This window comes from Scyliorhinus torazame, chromosome 22 (genome assembly GCF_047496885.1).
Source record: "Scyliorhinus torazame isolate Kashiwa2021f chromosome 22, sScyTor2.1, whole genome shotgun sequence".
Lineage (NCBI taxonomy): Eukaryota > Metazoa > Chordata > Chondrichthyes > Carcharhiniformes > Scyliorhinidae > Scyliorhinus > Scyliorhinus torazame.
In genome coordinates, this window is record NC_092728.1 from 66,300,198 (window position 1) to 66,322,512 (window position 22,315).

The following is a 22,315-nucleotide window of genomic DNA, read 5'->3' on the forward strand; positions in this document are numbered from 1 at the left end:
CAGCAGAAAATATATAAAGAATGAATGATTTTAATTACACGCATATCTTCCGTTGGGTCGCTGATGTATTAATGGAGTGTACAAACTATTTACAAATTTTAGTCACAATATCACAAAATTTTAGTTTTAATCCAACTACGAACACAGAAAGATGTGTTGCACTATATTTACTACAGTTATTGATTTAAAGAAATATTTTTAACTAAACCTCCTGGGCTACCTTTTAGTATTTAGTTTTATCTTCCCTCAGTAGGTGGTGATATGCTTTATAAACACCTTAGAAACCAAATCTCTTATTTTTTTCCTCTGAGAGATAATACCAAAAGGGGAAAGTGCCTGTGTCTCACGATTTAAAGTCTCTCACCCCGTTCCTCTATTGTGAATTAAACACCTATTCTGAGTCGCTGCTGCCTTTCATGCTCCTGTAGTCTGGTGAGTATAGGTTCAACCAATAGCTAGTCACAGCTTCCCACTTGCAGGCAGCCCTTCTCTCCCTTGGTACCCTTCAACGTTTGAGCTGGAAATCCTTGATTTGTGGCAGGGCTCTATTTTTGGAGTGCAAGAAACTCCAACACGAATGCAGCTGAAGACCTGAGGTATTTAAACAGGAGCACAGAGCAAAGCCTCCACTCTCCCAACTTCCTCAGAAACAGCAAGAGCTACTACCCAGCTACACTGGGAAATGTCTCCACTTTCTGCTAGGGTGCTATTGTTACTTCAGAACCACTAAAGGTAAGTGGCTACTTGTTTTTCTTTCAAGTTCCATTAATTTGCAGGAAGCATTTTGGACATGTAACCTGCGGCTGATGTTTGTCGACATGTTTGTAGTCTTTTTCCACACAGAATAACACAACTGTTGATCAGCAGATTTCATTTCAAATCTTCAAGTCGCTCATGATTAAAGTCAGCTGCGAACTTAGCAGTTTACAGCCCTATTCTGGCTTATAAATGTAGCTGTGTCTGGTGCTGAATACGTTCTTTATCTCCCCAAAGAACATTATTTCCTGAAGCACTTTATCAATCCTTCACTCCAATTGCATTTATCTCACACTCTTATCCCGATCTTGGCAAAGGGCAAGCGAACAGGGCCAGCAGCCCCTCAGCCCAGACAGAAGTGACGGCGCACGTTTGATTGTATTTCCATGTGTTGTCTTTGTTTCTTTGAAGGCCATGAACAGACCTTTTGGGTGTTTGTTCCCACTTCTAATAAAACGCAAGGACTCGTAAATACACATCTGTGCCACAAATTGTCTGCCAGTTGGAGAAATATACACAGAACAAAGCACAAAAGTGCGGTTTGATTTATATATGTAATAAAAATTGATTTCCCGTCAAAATATTCCTATGTTTGGAATACCGTTACAGTTTGTTAATGCATTTGGAATAAAACAACTGGCGTAGGATTTATTGGATTTCGAACTGTTTTCCGCAGCACAATTGTTTTGTAAGAAAATTTAAAGTGGCTTAGAGGTTAGATAAAGTTCAGTGGATTTTACATCATGCAAGAAGGCCATTCAGCCTATTGTGTCTGTGCTGGTCTTCGAAAGAGCTATCCAGTTCGTTCCGATCCCTGCCTCTTGTCTTATTTTCCTTCCACGCACATATCCAATTGCCTTTGAACATTTCTATTGACCTTGCTTCCACACTCCATTTAGGAAGTGCATTCTCGACAGTAAAAATAAGATGAGTCCTCTTTTCGGGCTGGAGGACATGTCAATAAGACCATGAGTGATGATTTGCTCGTGTGCTTCAATAGTTCACCCCAGCAGTCTATTATTTTGCATAAAAAGAGGAAATGTTACAAAATCTCAGTGGATATGAGAGAGAACAGAAACAATACTTTGTCAGAGTATTTCTTTACAATTGCTGACTAAACAAAGTACAATTGATTTTAAAGCAGGGTAAATGGAATATTCAGGTAAAGAGGCCATTTGCGAACAAGAGCAGTAAAGATATGACAGTGGTGGTGAAAATTAAGAGCAAGCACGAGCACTCTTCTTGTGCTACTACTGAGATTATATAATTTTAAAATTATGATAGGTCGCATTTTCAGAAAAGACTATGTAAAAAAAAATGATATCGGGGAGGCTCTGCTTTATTCACTTCCACCTGTGTCCACACAATGTGCATTTTGGTGCAGGTGCATCTTTACAACAACTGTATCCAGTTTCCTTGTTTTCATTGCACTTAAGTCCATTAGAAAAGATATTTGAAAAAAAAACCTTTTTTGCTCAGAAAGTGGCGAGGAGCTGGAATGCATTGTGTGAGAGTGTGATGGAGCCACAGATTCGACTGTGACTTTAAAAAGAGAACTGGATCATTATCTGGAGAGAAAAGATTTCAAGGGGTGCAGGGGAAAGGTGAGGCAGTGCAGAATAACTGAGGCGTTCTTGCAGAAAGCCAACGTGGATGAGATGGACCGAATGGCCTCCTTCTGTGCTGTAACCATTTTAAGATTCCGTTCTATGATTGTCTGTGACCTAGCAAAGACCGATGTCCTAAAATAATTTTGTTGGTAATTGAAATGATTGGACGGTGCAAGAAATAATTAGTACAAGGTACGGTAAAATCTCAATGAAAGAAAAAAATATACATGGTGGAGGGGGAGAAGTAAGTGATTTTCACCCACATCAAATACGAGAGGCAGCAGTTACTCACCTGGTGTTTCCATCAGCATTATACAAGAGCACAATGTAAGTGCAGTACCTCACGTGCTGCTGTGCGCCAAGGCAATGGCCTGCATTGAAATCGTATGGCCATACTAATGTATGAGTTGATTGGTAAGAGGGCAGTCATGGTAAAAAGTCCAGATAAAGCAATAACTGAAGGATGCCCCAATAAAGAGCCAGATGGTCAGATGTTTGAAAGAACTGTCTTGTCAAGAAGCATTGCTGTGTGTTTGAAAGATTTATGATCTAGCTAGCTTGATTCAAGTCAAAATTGCAAAATCTCCGCATGTGTCCTCAGCAACCAAATTGAAAACACAGCCAAATGGTTCTGCAGTAATCTTTCCTAATCAGTAAAGGGACACGAGTAAACAAGTGGAGTTTTGTTCATGCCATCATTGTATTTGAAAAGATTCCAAGAGCTTTTCTATGCATTCAGTCCAATAAAGTTTGTTTTGATGCATGTTGTTATGCATAATGAAAGGACGTTACTGATGGAAATATCAGTGTTTGAATCAAGTCACTTGAGGAAAATGGAGCATGTGAGTACCAAAGATCCTGGGTGGAATTTTCCCATATTTCTTCAGAGTGTCGGGCTCTGACAGCTCTCCAGCTGCTCAACCAAGTTTTTAGTCCAGGTTTTGAGCCACCCTGAAAAAGCAAATTACACTGTCACTGTGGTGGAGTGGGGCCTAATAGAGACGACAGGTCTCCACAGTGTATGGGACACCCTTTAAAAATGGCCACCCCGATTAGTACAGAAAATATACCACCTGCCCTAGCACCAGCAGCAACCGGGCTCCATCCCACCACCACTATCAGCATTAAAGCCCCCTCCTCCCTCATGGGGGGAGGGGGAGGGGGTGCCTCTCCCTCAACAAACAGAATTTGAACCCTGCCGCCAATGGGACTCCCCAGAGGGTCCTCCCCGGCACTGCCCCCTGGCACAGGTTGGCATTGCCAAGTGGTCAACCTGTGCCAGGGGGTAGTGCCAGGATACTGCCCGGGCATGTCCCTCTCCCCCTGGGGGCTATACTTGAGGGGGGAGGGAGAGGCTCCCATCAACTGATTCCAGTTTTTCCAAGTTTGTAGGAAATCTCGCCAAAGTGACATCAGATCAGCAAGGTTTGGATATACAGTGAGGGGGATCTCATGGCGGGGGGTGGGTGCGGTAATGAGGTTTTAAAGTATGTAAATCTATTAAAATGAAGTTCTTGCCCATTGTGGGCACAGACCTCAGTATTGTCACCAGCGAGGGGAGTGGAAAATCGGTAAATGAGATCTCGCCAGTGAGAATGACAGGGAACTTGGGCAACCCGGCACCTGCTGTGGGCTGCTGTACAATTCACATTGATAAATAACTACCTTTTGTTTTCATTAATGAAGTCTATAAAAGTGCATCTTTACACACACCATTACTGAGACCGGTATCTGGCATAATCAGGGCTGACCCGTGAAATATGTTCATTTGTAAATGCTTCAAAATGATGCTAAAAAAAAAAGTGTCATGCAGTGATGGTGAGGTCATCATTCCTTCGAATCACATGATGTAACTGTTAGTTCCACAAATAGTTGGCAGTGAACATTGATCATACACTTATCTAAACATCCACAAATTATTTAAATTTGTGACGGCACTGTTAACTGTTGGAATTCCCTTTCTGACCTCTGAAATGCTTCTGTCTTTGAACAGGTACTTTTTAATAATTTGTTTATGGGATGTGGGCATTGCTGGCAAGGCCAACATTTGCTGTTTATTCCAAATTGCCCTCCCGTAAGGAAAAAACAGTTCGGACCAGTATTCTTATATCCCCGCTTTTTATTGTCCTTTCTGGGCTTGAGCATTTCAGAGGGCAATTGAGAGTCAATTACATTGCTGTGGGGCTAGTGTCACATGTAGGCCAGATCAGGTGAGAACGGCAGATTTTCTTCCCTGAAAGGCATTAGTGAACTAGATGGGGCTTTACAACAATGGTGTCATGGTCATCATTAAACTTTTCATTCCAGATTTTTATTGAATTCAAATTCCACCAGCTGCTGTGGCGGGATTCAAACCCAGATCTTCAGGATATTAATAGTCCAGTGGCATAGCAACTGCGCCACCCTCTCAACTAATTCAGCCACATTGGGCGAGATTCTCCGACCCCCCGCCGGGTCGGAGAATCGCCAGGGGCTTGCGTGAATCCCGCCCCCGCCGGTTGCCGAATTCTCCGGCACCGGAGATTCGGCGGGGGCGGGAATCGCGCCGCGCCAGTTGGCGGGCCCCCCCCCCGCGATTCTCCGGCCCGGATGAGCCGAAGTCCCGCTGCTAGAATGCCTGTCCCGCCGGCGTGGATTAAACCACCTCTCTTACGGGCGGGACAAGGCGGTGTGGGCGGGCTCCGGGGTCCTGGAGGGGGCGCGGGGCGATCTGGCCCCGGGGGGTGCCCCCACGGTGGCCTGGCCTGCGATCGGGGCCCACGGATCCACGGGTGGGCCTGTGCCGTGGGGGCACTCTTTTCCTTCCGCCTTCGCCACGGTCTCCACCATGGCAGAGGCGGAAGAGACTCCCTCCACTGCGCATGCGCGGGAATGCCGTGAGCGGCTGCTAACGCTCCCGCGCATGCGCCGCCCGGAGATGTCATTTCCGCTCCAGCTGGCGGGGCACCAAAGGCCTTTTCCGCCAGCTGGCGGGGCGGAAATTAGTCTGGCGCGGGCCTAGCCCCTCAAGGTTGGGGCTGGGCCCCGCAAGATGCAGAGGATTCCGCACCTTTGGGGCGGTGCGATGCCCGACTGATTTGCGCCGTTTATGGCGCCGGTCTGGTTTATGGCGATACTGGAGAATTTCGCCCATTATCTCTTTCCATACAGAAAATCTTTAAACAAGGGACAGTAGTGAATATGGCAGGTTTTATTTTTGGTTTCTCCAAAGAATCGCTCAGACACATAGGGCGGAATTTTCTGTCCCGCCGCACCAGATTTTTGGTGCGTGCACCCCCGGGATTCTCCGTCTCGCCAGCCAGCCAATGGGGTTTCCCATTGTGGGCAGCCCACGCCGTTGGGAAATCCCCGGGCTGCTGGTGCAATGGAGAATCCTGAGAGTGGAGAATACAGCCCATGGAATCACGTAGCACTGAAAGCTCATCGTGTCTGTGCTGGCTGTCTGAAAGAGTTACTAATTGTCCCACTCCCTGCTCTTTCTCCATAACAACATGTTTTTTTTTAACCTTTTACAAATATGTAGCCAATTTACTTGCAGAAATTCCTCCTGAATTTGCTTCTATCACCCTTGATTTTGATTTACCTTATGTAGAATTCCTGTTTATTAGTAGAATTGCTATTGAACTATAGATTTGCCATTTAATGGCAGAAGTTGTTCTATAGTAGAATCGCAGTTTCATTGTAGAATTGCTATACAATAGGAGACAGACAATGGGCGCGATTGAACTGCCTCGTAACCCCTGACTTGGTGACGCGACAAGGACGTTAAATCTCGTGATCTGGGGTGAAGTTCTCCCGAAACGGCGCGATGTCCGCCGACCGGCGCCAAAAACGGCACAAATCAGTCGGGCATCGCGCCGCCCCAAAGGTGCGGAACCCACGGTGGCCTGGCCCGCGACCGGGGCCCACCGATCCGCGGGCGGGCCTGTGCCGTGGGGGCACCCCCCGGGACCAGATCGCCCCGCGCCCCCCCCAGGACCCCGGAGCCCAGCGGAGGGTCGGAGAATGACGCCCCTGGACCTCGCCCTCGCTGGAGATTTACACATCTAAATGAGCAGTTCGACTCACTTAAATATGTCGTGACCCGATGCTCCCGAGACCCGGAATGAACGCCCCAGCTGAGATGCCTCGCCATGATGCCGTTTAGCATTCGTCCACACCACGTGGACCAGGCGTAACAGCACCTGGTGGGTCTCCCAAGCCACTGGAGGCCTCTGGGGGTCGGGTTCAGGGCAGGGTGGTACACTGACACTCCAGCTGCCACCTGAGCACCTTGGCACTGCCACATAGGCACCCGTGTGGTGCTACCAGGATCACTGCCAGGGTGCCAGGCTGGAACTGCCAAGGTGCCCGGGTGCCAGGTGGCCTGTGCCAGGGATCGATCCCGGGGGTGCCTTGCCCTTATGGGGGTGAGGGGGGCTCGAGGAACCCTAAGAGGTAAATTGGGTCAGAGCTCATCAGTGCAGGAAGTGAGGTAAGTGCGGGCCCGGTGGGGAGTCCCTTGCCGAGGTCATAAAAGAACAGAGTCCCATTTGATAGCGGGGTCATTCTCGGCGCTGCAGTTGCTAAACATGTCAAAAATGGGACTCTATTTATTTTTCCCCATTAAATCACGCCCACTGTTTTGACCATTCTGCAAACAGAATGAAAGTTAATGTGTGATTTGATCCTGCATGTAAAGCAATATAGATATTCTCATTCCTTGTTCCAATTGTTAGCATTGGACATTTGCTGGGTCTAAAACTCACATTGCAGTGCAAAATTATCCAAAGAAAATCACATTTTCTACACCTCCAGCTTTATTTTCACACTCAGAACTGCACACCAATGAAACTCTGATACAATTGTCCACTTCACTTTTGCCAAGCCTTTCCTCTAAATATTCAACACAGAAAAATAAGGTCAATGCACGTCAATGTGGGTACACATAGGAATTATTGTTTCCACTCAGTTCAAAAAAAAAAATCGCAGACACCACTCTGAACTACAGGAGCAGCAAACTGACTTAATTCATTAAAAGATTGTATAGAAGAAAAACCTATTCATTCAGTCTTCTTTTTTCTTAAATGAATGAGTGGGGATTGGATAGTATAAATGATTTCCATCTGCATTGTACTGAGGATAGTAGACTGATTGAAGGATTCAAGCTGCTTGTCCCCAACTCCCCAGAAATACAAATGGTTGCCTGTAGTAATAGTTAATTAAACATAGAACATAGAACATTACAGCGCAGTACAGGCTCTTCGGCCCTCGATGTTGCGCCGACCTGTGAAACCACTCTAAAGCCCATCTACACTATTCCCTTATCGTCCATATGTCTATCCAATGACCATTTGAATGCCCTTAGTGTTGGCGAGTCCACTACTGTTGCAGGCAGGGCATTCCACGCCCTTACTACTCTCTGAGTAAAGAACCTACCTCTGACATCTGTCCGATATCTATCTCCCCTCAATTTAAAGCTATGTCCCCTTGTGCTAGACATCAACATCTGAGGAAAAAGGCTCTCACTGTCCACCCTATCCAATCCTCTGATCATCTTGTATGCCTCAATTAAGTCACCTCTTAACCTTCTCTCTACAGAAGCAGGACAGCATAGATTTTAACATTGCAACAAAATACCACTGTATTAAATTAGTGTTACTGCAGCTCAGTAATGAGGCAGATGACAGGCTGATCAGAATCACCACTTTATTTGAAAGACCATTCAGCACCATAATTGTGAACAGCTACTTAAATGATCATACAGCTTTTTAAAGCAAAATCTTGACAAAGTAATGGTTGACAAATGTATTCTGTATTCGAAAGAAATTATTGAAATCTGTCACACATACATTTGCTTGGAGACATGCCCTTCGGTGCACTCTCAGTTGGCTTTATAAAGCTATTGGGATACTTCATGCTGAATTTTCAAATCACTGGTGGTCCTAGAAGCGATAGATGGACAATTTCCTGCCACAAGCCGGACACCTGATCCATTTTTGTTCTGGGCGAGGCGATAAAGCGGTGAGTGGTCCATCAGGCCAATTGAAGGACCTATTAAAGCAGAAGCCAACTGGCCCCTCACTGAGTCAGAAACATAGCCAAGGAATGGAGGTGGCCACTTCAGAGCATCTCTCTCTCTCTCTCTCTCTCTCTCAGCTTCCACCTCAGCCTCCCCCTCAACCTTGCCCTCAGCTTCACCCTCTCTCTCAGCCTCACCCCCTCCTTCAGCTGCCTACCTCTGACATTGGGAGGGCAAACCCGCCAGTCCAATATCGGGGTTCCACCCTCCCTTCTCAATTGGACAGCCAGCATACACCATGCCCATTAATCAGCAAACCATATCAGACATTAAGCACCAGAATCAGAACTCAGTAACCCGCTGATGTTTAGTCCTGACGCCAGAACAAAAACTCAGTCTAATTTGCGTTGTTATCATTTGCAGTATTTACTTTTTGTCTCTCGATTAGAGTTAACAATTATTTTAAGTTTATCCACTTCCCAGATAAGAGGAACTCTCACAAGCTAACTTGTCAGTGTACTTCCCATTTGATCTATCAGATAGGATGCCACTGATTGTGGCAGAGTTGTTGAGAAATCATCATTAGTTAATCAAACTTGATTAAAAGCTTTATAATTATGCATGGGACAATAGGCCTAACTTGCCCTGAAAATTTCTGAATGCCTTCAATGGATTGAGTGACTATTTGCAGAATGAATATTTTTATTCTGACCCCATTTTATCAAGCATTGTTCCAGCTTTAGTTAATTTTACTGTCATCACAGCATTTTATTTTTAAATGAAGGACAAACAGAATGGTCTGTGGGTGGTCTTCAGCACCATTTACATCAATTATTTAGAATGGCTACATGACACTTTCGACACAAGTGGGATATTCACGTTCTTAACTCTGTCTGAAAGCTAACTCACAACGTTTCATCCTTTTCCTTCCACATGTACATACTATTAACACCCAAAAAATATTATTGATATTAATTTACATACTGCTTTTAAAGTAGCAAAATGTCCAAAAGCACTTCACGGAACTTAAACAAACATAAGTCTGATACTGAGCCACAACGGGATACTGGGACAGCTGACCGGAAACTTACTGAAAGATGTAGGTTTTAAGGTGTAGTGTTTGGGAGTGAGAGGTGGAAAGATTTAAGGAGGGGATTCCAGAAGTTAGCCGAAGCCAGCTGAAGGAATGACTCCTACGGTGGTGGAGTGGTGGGTGTAAATTGAGGGCGTGCAACAGAACAGAAATGGAGGACCGCATTGGAGATCTCCAGGGGTTGTATGGCTGTAGGTGGGGAGAGGCTATGGAGAGATTTGGGATTGAGAATTTTAGAATTGACATTTTTGAGAGTGATCAATTAACACTGAAAGTTATGATGCACTAGTGTAATTATTCTAAATATGGATCGACAACTTTATTCAATAGGAAACGTCACACTCAATCCTCTTTTTATTTCAACAGTAGATGAAGACCCTTTGTGTGAAACTTGATCCTGAGTGAGCTATTTGCTCCAGCATACGTTAACATTATTTGTTTTGTCATTTATCTGACCTTGTATTTCATTTGCGACCTAATGTAACCTATATGGGCTGAACTAAGAACACAGTTGATGGCGTAACTGTGACAGCCACCAAGCAACTGCGTCCACCCATCGCGATGAATCCTAATCAGCCATCGACAAAGAACCCAACATCACAAGAAAATTCTGAAATTTCAGTTTAAAGATGGGATTTTACTCATTGTGGGTGATTTAAATCAAATAAAAAGGGTTTTTTCACTCAGCTTCCTCTCTCAGCATCTCCCATTTGACTTGGGGTTGTAACAATGCTGATTGATCACCCTTTTTTCGTGAGTATAAACCACAGATAGCATCGGCCTGAGTGCCAAGATGGGCATTACTGCTGGCTTCATACTCTACCTTTCAACATAGACCAGGTAGACTAGGTACACAGATCTCAAATGCCAATGCTTTGAGCCAGCTCCCACTTCAACAGACGATATCCTAATCCACAGGAGATTGTCTTGGCTCTGAATTTTCTTGATACTCCGTCTATTTCGTCAGTCACATGTAGACATGGACAAACAGAGACCTGGTTTTATGGAAGGTAAAAAGGATGGTTCTCACTGGTTGGCATTTTGGCAAGTCAGAACAAATCAGGCCCTATATGCTGCACAAGGATGAAATCACCTGTCAAGAGAGGTTCTTCTGTGGGGATGCAGAGTGACAGTGCCAACCCCCCGGGCGACAGCACTTCTCCAAGGATCACACAGCATGCATCCTGGCCAGACCAAGATAAAGGTGACCAGGATCTACGTAAGGTGGCCAGGGATCGATAAGAGATAGAAAATGTAGTTAGCCATTGTGACCATCACCAGACTCAACAGGTCCATCCACCTGAAGCTAGATTGCACCCTTGGGAGTGGCCAGGAAGAACGTGAATGAGGCTCCACAACGGATTTACTGGCCCTTTTATGGGAATGCTGTTTAGGATTGTTGTAGACACCCACTCAAAATGGTTGGATGTCCAACACATGCGATTGACGACTGCAGCTGCCACTGTCGACGGGTTGTGACAAATGTTTGCCATATAGGGCCTACTGGAGGTGGTCTCGTCAGATAATGGCACCACTTTCACAGCCGAGGAGTTTAAACTCTTCATCAAGTCCAATGGGATTCAACACATATGTAAAGGTACCTACCACCCGGCTTCAAATGGGTTGGCTGAAACAGTCCAACCAGCCACTGCTACTCCGTTTAGCAGATTTCTTACTCTCGTACAACACAGCCCCACTCGTCAACACTGGGTTTACCCCAGCCAAGTTGCTAATGCGCAGATGCCTGAGAAGCTGCCTTAATCTCAGTTTTTCAAATTTGTCGGAGAGGGTGGAGACTAACCAAGCCTCACAGAAAGGCTACCACGACACAGTCAAGGGGGACAGGTCATTTGAAGCCGAGGATTTAATTTACGTGTGAAACTTTGGAGGAGGGTTGTTGCCAGGACTGGCCCAGTGTCTTATATCATCGAACGACAAGGCCACAAAGTGAGTAAACATGTAGAAGGCGAGAAACTGTCGTCCCTGCGACTGGGTGTGCGGACCCAGTCCAAGTACCCAGGGCGGGATTCTCCCCTAACCGGCGGGGCGGGGGGTTCCGGCGTAATGGAGTGGCGGGAACCACTCCGGCGTCGGGCCGCCCCAAAGGTGCGGTGGTCTCCGCACCTTTAGGGGCCAAGCCCTCACCTTGAGGGGCTAGGCCCGCGCCGGAGTGGTTTCCGCTCTGCCGGCTGGCGGGAAAGGCCTTTGGCGCCACGCCAGCCGGCGCCGAAAGGTCTTCGCCGGGCGACGCATGCTCGTGAGCGTCAGCGGCTGCTGACGTCATCCCCGCGCATGCGCAGGGGAGGGGGTCTCTTCTACCTCTGCCATAGTGAAGACCATGGCGAAGGCAGAAGAAAAAGAGTGCCATCACGGCACAGGCCCGCCCGCGGATCGGTGGGCCCCGATCGCGGGTCAGGCCACCGTGGGGGCACCCCCCCGGGGCCAGATCGCCCGGCACCGCCCCCAGGAACCCAGAGCCCGCCCACGCCGCCTTGGCCCGCCGTCCAAAAGGTGGTTTAATCCACACCGGCGGGAGAGGGTCGACAGCGGCGGGACTTTGGCCCATCGTGGGCCGGAGAATGGCCGGGGGTGGGCCCGCCGACCGGCGCGGCGCGAATCCCACCCCCGCCGAATCTCTGGTGGCGGAGAATTCGGGACACGGCGGGGGCGGGATTCACGCCAGCCCCCGGCGATTCTCCGACCCGGGTCGGAGAATCTCCGGGGGGAGGCCCGGATCCCGCCCCGCTGCCTGCTTCCCTATTCTCCGGTGCCATTTTTCGGGCAGCGGTGGGATTACCGCCGCGCCGGTCGGGGCCATTGGCAGCGCCCCCCCCCCCGGCAATTCTCCGGTCCCCGGTAGCCCGAGTGGCTGACGAGTTTGGCCCAGTCCTGCCACCGTGGATCACTCACCTCACATACGGTGGGTCCTGGCAGGTAAGTGTGCTGAGGGGGAGGGGGGGGGGGTGGCGGACTGGACTGCGATCGGGGCCTACTGACTTGCAGGTGGGCTGGTTCCTACTTTACTCTGCTCCGGGCCCCTGTAGGGCTCCGCCATAATGCCCGGGGACCGGTGCGGAGAAGGGAATCCCCGCGCATGCACGGAAATACGGCGGCCGTTCCGTGCATGCACAAACTTGCGCGGTCGGATCGGCGCCAGCTGGAGCTGCGGGAATCACTCCGGTGTCAACCTAGTCCCCTAGAAAGGTGAGAATTCCTCACTTTCAGGGGCCGTTGACGCCGGAGTCGTTGGCGCCGGCTTTCCCGCCGGCTTGAGGACATAGCCCCATTTTTAGAGAATCCCGCCCATGGTGACCAGTAAGTGTCCGAAAGTCCCCTGATAGACATTTTAAAAATAAATTTAGAGTACTCAATTAATTTCTTTCCAATTAAAATGCAATTTAGCGTGTTCAATTCCACCTACCCTGCGCATCTTTGGGTTGTGGGGGTGAAACCCACGCAAATATGGGGAGAATGTGCAAACTCCACCCAGACAGTGACCCAGGGCCGGGATCAAACCTGGGACCTCGGCACCGTAGCCGCAGGGCTAATGCACTGCGCCACCGTGCTGCCCGTCTCCTGATAGACTGATCTTATGAACTGTTCTGTGGGCTTTCTTCCGGTAAATTCTCTTTCACTATAGTTGTAAATAAGAGTTTTCTGGTCTTTTTTTAAAGGAATTATACGATAAGATCATAAGTTATAGGAGCAGGATTAAGCTATTCAGCCCATTGAGTCTGTTCTGCCATTCGGGCCTGGCTGATATGTTTCTCCTCCCCATTCTCCTGCCTTTTCCCCATAACCCCTGATCCCCTTATTAATCAAGAAATCCCCTTATTAATCAAGAATAGCAGATTTGTGCTTGAGGTGCTGTTACCTATAGGGCTACAGACCAAGAACTGGAAAGTGCAATTAGACAGAATATTTATTTCTCAAAACATAAAAACTAGGAGCAGGAGTAGGCAATTTAGCCTCTCGAGCCTGCTCTACCGTTCAATACGATCATGGGTGATCTCATCATGTCTTCAACTCCAGCGTCCTGCCTGTTCTCCGTAACCCTTCAACCCATTACTAATTGAAAATCTGTCTAACCCGGCTGCAGCTAGGGTGCTCAAGGACTTTATGGAGCAGATGGGAGGAGTAGGCCCCTGGAGATTTAGCAGGCCTAGGAGTAAGGAGTTCTCATTTTTCTCCTATGTCCATAAAGTATATTCACGGATAGACTTTTTTGTATTGGGAAGGGCGCTGATCCCGAAGGTGACAGGGACGGAGTACACGGCAATAGCTATCTCGGACCACGCTCCACATTGGGTGGACCTGGAGATAGGGGAGGAAAAAGAGCAGCACCCGCACTGGAGAATGGACATGGGACTATTGGCAGATGAGGGGATATGTTTAAGGGTGAGGTGGGGAGTTGAAAGGTACTTGGAGCTTAACGACAATGGGGAGGTTCAGGTGGGAGTGGTCTGGGAGGTGTTGAAGGCCTCGAGGGGAGCTGATATCTATTAGGGCACATAAAGGAAAGCAGGAGGGTAGGGAAAGGGAGCGGTTGCTGAAAGAACTTTTGAGGGTGGACAGACAATATGCGGAGGCACCAGAGGAGGGACTGTACAGGGAAAGGCAAAAGCTACATGTAGAATTTGACTTGTTGACTACGGGTAATGCAGAGGCACAATGGAGGAAGGCACAGGGTGTACAGTATGAATATGGGGAGAAGGCGAGCCGGTTGTTGGCCCAGCAACTGAGGAAGAGGGGAGCAGCGAGGGAGATAGGGGGGGTGAGAGACGAGGAGGGAGAGATGGAGCGGGGAGCGGAGAGAGTAAATGGGGTGTTCAAGGTATTCTACGAAAGATTATATAAAGCTCAGCCCCCGGAAGGGAAGGAGAGAATGATGTGCTTTCTGGATCAGCTGGAATTCCCTAAGGTGGAGGAGCAGGAGAGGGCGGGACTGGGAGCACAGATTGAGATGGAGGAGGTAGTGAAAGGGATTGGGAGCATGCAGGCGGGGAAGGCCCCGGGACCAGACGGATTCCCGGTGGAATTTTATAGGAAGTATATGGACTTGCTGGCCCCGCTTCTGACGAGAACCTTTAATGAGGTTAGGGAAAGGGGGCAGTTGCCCCCGACTATGTCAGAGGCAAAGATATCGCTCCTCCTAAAGAAGGAAAAAGACCCGTTGCAATGTGGGTCCTATAGGCCCATTTCTCTTTTAAATGTGGATGCTAAGATTCTGGCCAAGGTAATGGCGATGAGGATAGAGGACTGTGTCCCGGGGGTGGTACATGAGGACCAGACTGGGTTTGTGAAGGGGAGACAGCTGAACACGAACATACGGAGGTTGCTAGGGGTAATGATGATGCCCCCGCCAGAGGGGGAAGCGGAGATAGTGGTGGCGATGGATGCCGAGAAAGCATTTGATAGAGTGGAGTGGGATTATCTGTGGGAGGTGCTGAGGAGATTTGGCTTCGGAGATGGATATATTGGATGGGTACAGCTGCTGTATAGGGCACCGATGGCGAGTGTGGTTACGAATGGACAGGGGTCTGATTATTTCCGGCTTTATAGAGGGACGAGGCAGGGATGTCCCCTGTCTCCGTTATTGTTTGCACTGGCGATTGAGCCCCTGGCCATGGCATTGAGGGGTTCCAGGAAGTGGAGGGTAATGCTTAGGGGAGGAGAAGAACACCGGGTATCTCTGTATGCGGATGATTTGTTGTTGTATGTGGCGGACCCGGTGGAGGGGATGCCAGAGATAATGCGGATACTTGGGGAGTTTGGGGATTTTTTGGGGTATAAATTGAACATGGGGAAAAGTGGTGCATCCGGGGGAGCAGAGCAGGGAAATAGAGGATTTACCGCTGAGGAAGGTAACAAGAGACTTCCGATATTTGGGGATTCAGATAGCCAAGAATTGGGGAACCTTGCACCGGCTTAATTTAACATGATTGGTGGAACAGATGGAGGAGGACTTCAAGAGATGGGACATGGTGTCCCTGTCACTGGCGGGTAGGGTGCAGGCGGTTAAAATGGTGGTTCTCCCGAGATTCCTCTTTGTGTTTCACGAAGGCTTTTTTTAAGAGAATTGAGAAAAGCATTATGAGTTTTGTGTGGGCCGGGAAGACCCCGAGAGTGAGGAGGGGGTTCTTCCAGCGTAGTAGGGATAGGGGGGGTTGTCACTACCAAGCCTAAATGATTATTACTGGGCCGCCAATATTTCAATGATGTGTAAGTGGATGGGAGAAGGGGAGGGAGCAGCATGGAAGAGATTGGAGAGGGCGTCCTGCAAGGGGACCAGTTTACAAGCAATGGTGACGGCAACGTTGCCGTTTTCACCGAAGGAATACACTACAAGCCCGGTGGTGGTGGCAACATTAAAAATTTTGGGGCAGTGGAGACGGCATGGGGGAAGGACGGGAGCCTCGGTGCGGTCCCCGATAAGAAATAACCATAGGTTTGTTCCGGGGAGAATGGATGGGGGATTTGGAGCATGGCAAAGAGCTGGGGTAGTACAATTGAGAGATCTGTTCGTAGATGGGACGTTTGCGAGTCTGGGAGCGCTGACGGAAAAATATGGGTTGCCCCAAGGGAATGCATTTCGGTATATGCAACTGAGGGCTTTTGCGAGGCAACAGGTGAGGGAATTCCCGCAGCTCCCGACGCAGGAGGTGCAGTATAGAGTGATCTCAGAGACATGGGTGGGGGATGGTAGGGTGTCGGACATATACAGGGAAATGAGGGACGAGGGGGAGATCATGGTAGATGAGCTGAAAGGGAAATGGGAAGAAGAGCTGGGGGAGGAGATTGAGGCGGGGTTGTGGGCTGACGCCCTACGTAGGGTAAACTCGTCGTCCTCGTGTGCCAGGCTAAGCCTGACACAATTTAAGGTGTTACACAGGGCGCATATGACAGGAGCACGGCTCAGTAAATTTTTCGGGGTAGAGGATAGGTGTGGGAGATGCTCGAGACGCCCAGCGAATCACACCTACATGTTCTGGTCATGTCCGGCATTACAGGGGTTCTGGGTGGGGGTGGCGAAGGTACTTTCGAAGGTGGTGGGGGTCCAGGTCGCGCCAAGCTGGGGGTTGGCTATATTCGGGGTTGCAGAAGAGCTGGGAGTGCAGGAGGCGAGAGAGGCTGATGTTTTGGCCTTTGCGTCCCTAGTAGCCCGGCGCAGGATATTGCTTATGTGGAAGGAAGCCAAACCCCCGGGCGTGGAGACCTGGATAAACGATATGGCAGGGTTTATAAAGTTAGAACGGATCAAGTTCGTATTAAGGGGTTTGGCTCAAGGGTTCACCAGGCGGTGGCAACCGTTCGTCAACTACCTCACAGAACGATAGAGGGAATGAAAAGAAAGAAAGAGAACAGCAGCAACCGGGGGGGGGGGGGGGGGGGGGAGGGGGAGGATCCGGGCGGGCTCTTAGGGATGTCATTGTATATGTATAGACATTTGTTGTAGGTAATGTATATTGGACTGTTGGATTGTATTTTTGGAGAGTAACTATTTTTGACAAGGCAGTGGCCATTTAGTTTTGTTTTTGTTTCTGTTTATATATTATTTATTTATTTGTTTTACACTGGCCACTATTATTTATATTGCTTTACTGTTGTTTAAAAGAAAAACCATGTACTGTTATGTTTGGCCAAAAAATCTTGAATAAAATATATTTGAAAAAAAAAGAAACTCTGTCTAACTCCTTAAATTTATTCACTGTCCCAGCATTCAGTTGGTTACAATGCTGAGGGAGTGCTGCACAGTGCGATGCACTGTATTTTGAGTTGTGTGTCACCTTTTGAGATACTAAACTGAGGAAATGGCTAGCGGACAGATTACATAATCTGTCCGCTGGGCAGCATGGTAGCTTGTGGTTAGCACAATTGCTTCACAGCTCCAGGGTCCCAGGTTCGATTCCCGGCTTGGGTCACTGTCTGTGCGGAGTCTGCACATTCTCCCCGTGTGTGCGTGGGTTTCCTCCGGGTGCTCCGGTTTCCTCCCACAGTCCAAAGATGTGCAGGTTAGGTGGATTGGCCATGATAAATTGCCCTTAGTGTCCAAAATTGCCCTTAGTGTTGGGTGAGGTTACTGGGTTATGGGGATAGGGTGAGAGTGTGGGCTTGGGTAGGGTGCTCTTTCAAAGAGCCGGTGCAGACCCGATGGGCCGAATGGCCTCCTTCTGCTCTGTAAATTCTATGAAAATAACACTATTCAAAGAAGAGCATCCTGCCAGCAGGTTGAGGCAGAAATGTGACGCGGCGGGGCGGAGCATCCCGCCAGACATCTGTGATTTGACTGGGTTTTTTTAACGGAAAGGCCGTAATTGGCCCAGAAGTGAGTTCTCCATCCAATTAGTGGCACTGGGCACAGATTGGAAATGGGAAAGGTGATGGAGGGTGATTTTAAAAAGCAAAAGCAGCAATTACTGGTTTGCATTGCCTAGAGGAATGGGCAGAAGAGCAGAGAATCAACACAATCAAAGTCCAAATAAGTGTCCAAACATGCATTCATCAGTTATTTAACCCACTCTGCTCAGCGATGGCACCTCAGTTTGTCAATTCCTTTTTTATGCAAGATTTTTGTTCAGCAGACACAATTCACAATGACTGCCCAATGTGTTCTCAGCAGTTCTGCACTAATGTGTACAACCAGATAATTTGCTTTTCCCATTATTAACGTTGAAAGTTTGATTCTGTCCCTTGCCTGCCTTCCCTTATCAAGCTCTTAAATGAGCACAGCTCCAGGTTAATTGGGGAATCGACTTGCCAGTCTCCACCACCCACCACTCCCTTAAACATTCCAATGTGTCACGGAGACATCCAGAAGAGCTATCTTCAGAGCAAGTGTATGCCCGACCTCACGTCTCTTATGTCTCATTTTGCTTTAACACAGAATATTCACAGAGTCTATTGAGGTGATGAAAATGTAAACCTTATTGAAGCATCTCTTACTATTAGCAAAAGGTCTTACAAGAAAGAACAGGATAATATGACTTTGCACCACTTGATTTAGAATCATAGAAGCCATTCTGCCCCTTGTTAAGAGCAGGCAGGGGACAGAATCAAACTTTCAATGTTAATAATGGGAAAAGCTAATTATTTGGTTGTACACTTTAGTGCACAACTGATCAAAAATCTTGCATAAAAAAGGAAGCCATTCTGCCCATTGAAACTGCACCAACCCTAGGAAAGAGCACGCTACCTAGGCCCATGCCCCGACCCTATCCCTGTAACCCCACCTCACCTTTGTGGTCACTACGGGGCAATGTAGCATGGCCAATCCACCTAACTTGCACATCTTTGGACTGTGGGAGGAAACCCACGCAGACACGGAGAGAAAGTGCAAACTCCACAGAGACAGTGACCTAAGGCCTGAATTAAATCTGGGCCCCTGGCTCTGTGAGGCGACAGTGCTAACCATTGTGCCACAATGCTGTGATGATGCATACTCTGTCTCATTAGTAATGTGTTGGGTGCTCTGGATCCGTGGAACACATACAGGCCACCAACACTTAAAATAGTGCAACACTATTTTGTTAAGTTAGAAACTGTTGACCATACTTTCACTGTGGGTTAACACGATGTTAGATTAAACTAAAGACCTATACCTGTCCTAACCAGTCTATGCACTCAGCACATGGTGAAGAACTGTGCTGTACACTGTAAGCTCTGTCCTACTGAGAGGCTGCATCCCGAATGAGCGGGAACTCTGATGCCCTCTGTCTATATAGTGAGTGTGCTCTAACTGGTGATTGGCTGCACTGTTGTGTGTGTTGATTGGTCTTGCTGTGTGTCCATCAGTGTGTGTGTCTGCACCATGATATACCGGTGTATCTTATGACAATTAGCATATCCACAGTTACAATTACCCCTTATACTACGTCTCCCCAAAGTCTCTGATTGATTTCTCAATCATTGCACAATGCAGCCATTGCCAGTAAATGGGATGTGCAGTAAACTGATCTCGATTTTGCATTGGTCTGATCTATCTTGTAGCATCTTCGACAATGTTAGTTGATAGCTTTGAGTCACAGTGAGCTAGAATATCAGCTGCTCACAGCATCTCTTTAATTTTGTCAAAAGACCTCTATTATCCTTCTTCCAACGGCATGTATCGTCTTGTACCAGCCAGAGTTGCTCATTGCCAAAACAGTGTCCGGTAAGAACTTGCTGACTTGAATTATCACACCCAAAAATCTCTGAAGCTCTGCCATATCGCGAGGAGCTGGAAACACCTTGATTGCTCATGTCTTCTGTCTATAGAACCCCTATAGTGCAGAAGGAAGCCATTCGGCCCATCAAATCTGCACCGACCCTTCCTGCACAGCTCGCATTCTGTGGTAATTTTCTGCATGAGTGGATCCATGGATCAGGGCAGTCCTTCTAGGGTAGTTGACGTGATGCCGAAAGAACTTAGACTCTTCATCCAGGGATAGGTGTCAAAAACCACCATTTGCATCTAGCTTAGTGAAGATTGAACTCATTTACAATTTATCTAAGCTCTGGTCTGCAAATGAACTTTACTTCCAACTGTTTAGTTCAGCTTGGTAAGATCCACACAAATTCTGATAGATCCTTTGCATCTTGGCACGGGGACCATTCCTGAACACCAGTTCATTGGTTCTGTCACAAATTAAAGAACCTCATGCATTAATAATAATAATAATCTTTATCGGCACAAGTAGGCTTACATTAATACTACAGTGAAGTTATTGTGAAAAGCCCCTAGTCGCCACATTCCGGCGCCTGTTCGGGTACACAGAGGGAGAATTCAGAATATCCAATTCACCTAGCAGCACATCTCTCGGGACTTGTGGGAGGAAATCGGAGCACCCGGAGGAAACCCACGCAGTCACAGGGAGAACGTGCAGACTCAGCACAAACAGTGACCCAAGCCGGGAACCGAACCTGGGACCCTGGTGCTGTGATGCAACAGTGCTAATCACTGTGCTACCATCCAATTCCTACTTTACCTTTGGTGAGAGTGGATGAGCGGCATTTCTGAGTGTAAAGAGATACACTAGCTTTGTTTTAGGAGTTAGATTGATATATTATGCTGTCTTCAGCTTTCCTAGTCCTAAGACCACAGGAAAGAAGAGCTTGAAAGATCATTCACTCCCATTGCTCTGCCATTCAACCTCTACCTCAATGCCATTTTCCCACACTATCCCTTTGATATCTTTAATATTTAGAAATCTATCAATCTATATCTTGAATATATTAATGACTGAGCCTCCATTGTTCTCTGGGGTCAAGGATTCCAAAGAATCCCCACCCTCAGTGAGTAAATTCAGCCTCATCACAATCCTAAATGATGTACCTCTTACTCTGACACTATGCCCCCGGTTCTAGACCACCCTCAGCCAGGGGAAACACACTTCCTGCATCTACCCTGTCGAGCCCTGTTAGAATTTTGTATGCTTCAATGAGATCACCTCTTATTCTTCTACACTCTAGAGAATATAGGCCCAGTGCTGAAGAGATCCTGAGAGGACAATCCCTTTATCCCAGGAAGCAATCTGGTGGATCTTCTCTTGCTCTTCCTCTATGGCAAGTATACACTTCCTTAGCTAAGGAGATCAAAACTGTATCAATATGGGTGCAGTCTCACCAGGTTGCAACTTTCAACCTGATCAAAGTTGTCCAGGAATGGCAAAGATTGTTGAAGGCTTTTTATTTCACCTGCTGCCACCATATAATATCCTTGTCTTGTTCCACGAATACAGAATATTCACAAAGTCTGCTGAGGTAAGGAAAACATTGGGCAAGATTCTCTTTTGGCTGATGCCAAAACCGTGATATGCGATTGGGCGAGAATAAGTTCTGACGGCAAAATCACGGCAGGTGCCGATTTGACGCCAGATCGCAATTCTCTGTCACCTCGACAGCGGCGTCAATATATTCCGGAACACACATACAGTAAACAATGTTTGCATGTCATTAGCGGGCCTGACCCGGTATTCTGCGGGTCAACACGATTCTCCGCCTCTGATGTGCTGAGTTCTCGATGGCGAGATTCATTTGTGCTTCTAAAAATTGTGAAACCGGCATCGTGACTGATGAGGGAGAGACAGAGGAGATAGGACACAGAAAGGCACAACTGTGGGCTGCTGGGCTGGACACTGACCAGGCTGGCTGCGGTAGGGGGGTGACACTGGCCATATGGGTGCCCCATCCCACACTCAACACTCCTCCATACACCCTCCCCCACCCGGCAGCTACCCACGGTGGCCCACCCAGGACAATGCCCACTGTGGCCTCTATGGGGGTGCCGGGCGGGGACTGCAGAGCATATTGCTAGCAAGGACAGTGTCAGCCGATGATACCGCTGGCATCAGGGACTGCGCCAGGGCCAGAGGCCCTACGGTGCCAGCTACCGACGGGGCTAGGGGTGCGGGGATGCGGGAGGGGTACATGCGGAGGCAGAGCCTGCACTGCCAACCAGGGCCACCATGTAAAACGTTGAACCTGGTGGGCACAAGGCTATGCACCATGCTAACATGTTGGTATTCAACCTCCTGCAGACAATGGATATTGGAATAAAACCAGCAATGGTGTCCTTCCTGCGAGTTGCCGCAGCCCTGGGGGATGGCCTGTGGCTGTACGAGCTGGAGTTGCTTGAGGGGGAGGAAGCTGCAGCTGTAGAGCGTGCCATAGAGGAACCCTAACCCTTCCTTTCTCTTGCAGTCCATAAAGTCCCACCTCCCTCCTCTGCCAGCACCCCTCCCCCCCCCCCCTTCCAATCAACACCACGCCCTGCCCCCCACCACCCCGAGAGCTTCCGATAAACCTTTGAGCCTGGCCATAGGGATCGGATGCTGGTTGGGAAAATTGAGCCCACGTTTTTGTTTTACAAGAAACTGT

General features: G+C 48.1%; 1 protein-coding gene across 3 annotated transcripts in view; it reads left to right on the top strand.

Moving 5' to 3' along the window:
- Nucleotides 1-512: 512 nt before the first annotated feature.
- Nucleotides 513-22,315, top strand: part of tncb (tenascin Cb) — a 417,727-nt gene continuing 395,924 nt past the window's right edge. For all 3 annotated transcript variants that reach the window (XM_072488244.1, XM_072488246.1, XM_072488245.1), the window contains exon 1: nt 513-732. The gene's annotated coding sequence lies outside the window, so the exon portion shown is untranslated. The remainder of the gene's footprint in view (nt 733-22,315) is intronic.